This window comes from Triticum aestivum, chromosome 2B (genome assembly GCF_018294505.1).
Source record: "Triticum aestivum cultivar Chinese Spring chromosome 2B, IWGSC CS RefSeq v2.1, whole genome shotgun sequence".
NCBI lineage: Eukaryota > Viridiplantae > Streptophyta > Magnoliopsida > Poales > Poaceae > Triticum > Triticum aestivum.
The window spans coordinates 196,387,795-196,392,054 of record NC_057798.1 but is presented as its reverse complement, the minus strand read 5'-3'; positions in this window follow the sequence as shown (position 1 = coordinate 196,392,054).

Genomic DNA, 4,260 nt, shown 5'->3' with positions numbered 1-4,260 from the left:
CGCCGTTGCTGAACGCCGCTGCCGCCGCGGATCTAGCCGGAGCCGCCGCCGTTGACCGGTCGGTTTTTTTGGTTAACCCCGACTTTTTTAGTTTTCGGTTTAATTTTATCAGATCGGTTTTTTGTTGGTTTATTTATTTAGCGGACGTTCTTCCATTCGTTCGTTTTAACGAACGTTGTTCGCCGGTTAGGTTCAGACAACAAACGTTCGTTTGTTAGTCTTTTCTTTTCATTTATTTTTGCAGGGATTTATCTACGATTATTTTTATCGCGATTCAGCCCCTGATCTTTAAACTAGTATAACTTTTTACTCGTTTATCCAACTTAGATGAAACCAGCGCCTAAATCTTCGCCTCGAAGCCCACTTTCCAGTTAATCAACTTGAACATGATTTTGATACTGTAAAATTTGACTTTAGTCCAGATTAGTAAACGATCTTGTTTCGTTCGTATTTTTTTGAGTTTCGTTGCTCCGCTTGAGTTGAATCTTTTTGCAAATCGTAGCTAATCACATGTACTTTCCGTTAAGATCTAATTCAAATGTTAATAATGCTGTTAGGTTTTGACTCTTGTTAGTTTAAGTTGTTGCTTGTTTCATGTTCGATTTGGATCTTTTCTTGAGTTTTCTCGTGTTTCGTTTGAGTGATTGCTTATGTATTCTATTGTTTGTCTATGCTAGATTACTCGGAGTGCGAAGCTTGTTACTACGAATCCCTAGAGTTTGCAGATCTTCAGCAAGGCAAGTTACACTTTGACCATACTCTTTTATACCCAGCTTTACTATGCATTAGTTCTGCCCCACAAACACTTGCATTGGTAGGATTGGGAACATGTAGTTTTGGTTGTAGTGCTTGAGGTAGGAACCCAATACCTTTTGATCACCCCGGGAATATATGTTATGCTTATTATTGCTTAGCCATGCTTGTAGACGGGGATTGTATCGTGATTCACACATGGAAGTTTGAGAGTTATTTTAATTGGATAACATTAAGGTGGCAACTTTAATACAAATCTGGGTGGATTGGTTGAGGCACCTGGAGTACCCAGTGTTGTCTGTTTTGGAAATCTCGGAGTACACATGTGATTATCCTATGGAATGCCACTCAGGCTCAAAGGGATCATAAAATTATTCATGCTAGAAACTTCTGTGTGCAACCACAAGCCATTATGGGCTCTGACATAGTTGAGTAAGTTGCGTGGGCTCTTGAAGAGGTAGACGAGCAGATGTTGAGGGTTGTAGGTGGTACTGTCTACCCGGAGTAGAGAGTTAATGCTTCAGAAAGGCTATGTCTCGATCATCCGATCATGGATGCGGCCGAGTCTTGTGGGGAAAAGTGCGCAAACCTCTACATGGTGTATAAACTAATCATGGTTAGCCGTGTCCCCGGTTATGGACATCTTGAGTATCTAGTACTTGAATCTATTGATGTGATCTCAATATGTTACTCTAATTAATTTTGTTGTTGGGTTAATGATGATACTTTTAAATGGGATTTGAGTTGGAGGAACATTCTCAAATAATGGGCAACATGGGAGTAGTTAAATAAATTTATGCCTTTGTTGTAGAGAAAAACTAGCTTTATGCAAAACCATGAAACTTACAGCCTCCACCAGCCAAATATTGCATGTAGATATAGTCTTTGCATTATCATTGCTTTACAGTGTAACTATGCCAGCATATTCCATGTGCTGACCCGTTTCGGGCTGCAACATCTTATGTTGCAGACTACTCAGACGGCAAATAAGGTGCGATAGGTCGTTGTTTTTCACTCATCTATGCTGTTGGAGTTGATGGACTCATTTACCATCGAAGCCTTCCGCTGTTATCTAGTGTAGATGGCCTTCAACCATGATTTATTTGTGTAATAATACTCTTTATGAGGACTTGATGTAATAAGTGTGTGATTGAAACTCTGTTATAATTCCTTGAGTACTGTGCGTGTCAGCATTACCGATCCAGGGATGACACTGATGCACAGAGACTTGACCGTTTTAAGGCCTCACAATTGATTAAGAATTTAGAATTGGGTCATTCAATTCGTCTTATTCTCAAAGAGTTATTTCCATTCAATTCTTCTAATTTTCTATGTTCCTTAATTTTGAAGCTTTTTCATTCAATTAAGGTGTTTAATTTTGGATTTGGTTTTCAAATGTAGCCAACAATTATTCAAATCAATCAGCAACAATCGGCCTACAAAAACATATCAATCCCATGCACCCGTCCTCCATACAGAAAAAAGCAGCACCATGTGATACTGTAACACCAATATAGTACATGCAATCTCCGACACATAAATTTCCCCTCATAAATATACGTTGGTTAGCGGATAACACATAACCACACCACGAAAGACCCATCAAATCACCACATTATGAATAAAAGTAAAGCACACTTTTTCATCTCCTCCACCCACCAAACTAAATATTCCATTAGTTTCAAAATATAAGGGGTATTAGTTCTTTGGAAGTTCATATTTCTCCAAATTCGACCAAGTTTAGAGCGAGAAAATATCGGCATCCACAATATTAAACAAAAAAAGTATGAAACATTATTTCATGATGAATCTAATCATACCAATTTGATATTATATTTTTTTTATATATTTCTCTACAAATTTGATCAGACTTCAAATGGTTGACATTTCAAAAGAGTAATACACCTTATAATTTGAAACAGAGTGAGTATTTTTTTAAGAAACCCAACAACAGCGACGGTGTAGCAAAGCGCGCCTGACCCTTCTAGTTATGGATTAAATGTAAAGAACATTAATTTGTTCTCCAGTACTAGATAACTTAACATGTTCCACCATTAATGGTCTATGGCTCAAGGGTTCAATACTTCAATTCTTGGTGATTCTTTTTGCATAAAGTACCATATATACTGATAGCTGGACTGGTACCTGCTCGATTCATACGGTATTTAAGTAGCAAAAAATGGTATTTAAGAGAAATCTGACATGATCTAACCAATTACTTACAAATATGTGGACCATTGAATTAATCTATGGATAATTTTGCTAAGGGATTTTCTGGTCTCAGGTAGAAACAAATATTGTCAACGAAGAAACCAGGTCTCTAACTTCATATAAGATAGCACAAGAAATTTCTATGTACTATATCAAGGTAGATTGTTATCATCCCAAAGTTACAATCGTAAATGGTATTATGGTCAAATCAACCTTTCAATTCCTATATGTTTCTACTATGTTATGACTTTTTATGGGATGGTGACTGTCTATGCCTCCAAGCTACCAATGAGTGAGTATTTGAATAAAATCCTTCATTTTTAGTCAGAAGGGAGAATCTTAGTAAAATAAATTTCTTTGGCAAGAAGAAATATTATATTCCTAAATCTGCTTGTATATACCTACATGTCCTATATTTTTACTACGTGGAAATAGATATTTTGTGCAGATACCATCGATAAACTACTTACAACTATAATTTGTTTTATCTTCAGACTTGAAGAAATTTACAAAAGGTAGTTGTTCTTGTCGGACTTTTTTTAGTAAGGGTCTGTCTAGGACACATCTAGATGTGACATAGTTATGTCACATCTAACCTGATGTCCACTATGTTTGTGATCTATTTTTTTGATCAAGCTTTTTTTTGTTCCTTGTTTCTGCGCTATTTGTGGGAGCTTAGATGTGACATTCTTGGAAAACATCTAGACGTGAATTAGACAAACTGTTTTAATAAACCCAGAAATTTATTCATTAGAAATAACCAATACATTGTTTATGAGGGTTGTTACAATTTCATTGAAGGGCTCCTCAAACCAATCAGAAGTCAAAGAAAATTTAGCTAATCTAGCGAGCTCGTGAGCAATTTTATTTGATTCTCTGTTACGGTATTGTAACCTAGTAACAATAAAATCACAAGAATAATGAAAACAATCATCGAAAATAGCTGCCGCTGCACCCGCCAACTATCCTCAATCCTTCATTGTATCAATCACGTGCAGATTGTCCGAGTTAATAATAAGGCGATTACATCCTGATCATTGCGCCAGGCACCAACGATAGTCCGAATTCGAGAGCCAAGGCTTCAGTGGTCAAGTCATCCGCGTAGTAGTCTATCTTCCCATTCCTCCAGCAATAAATTTTCCTTTGTCATTCTAAGGATAACCCCCATCGTGCCCTTGAGATGGTCATGGTCAAAAGAAGCATCAACATTAAGTTTCAAAAAATCCACTGGAGGGAAAAACCAGCCCCCCTTTTCACAGAGGCCTTTGGAGAAGAAGCAGTTACAAAGTCTGCCGT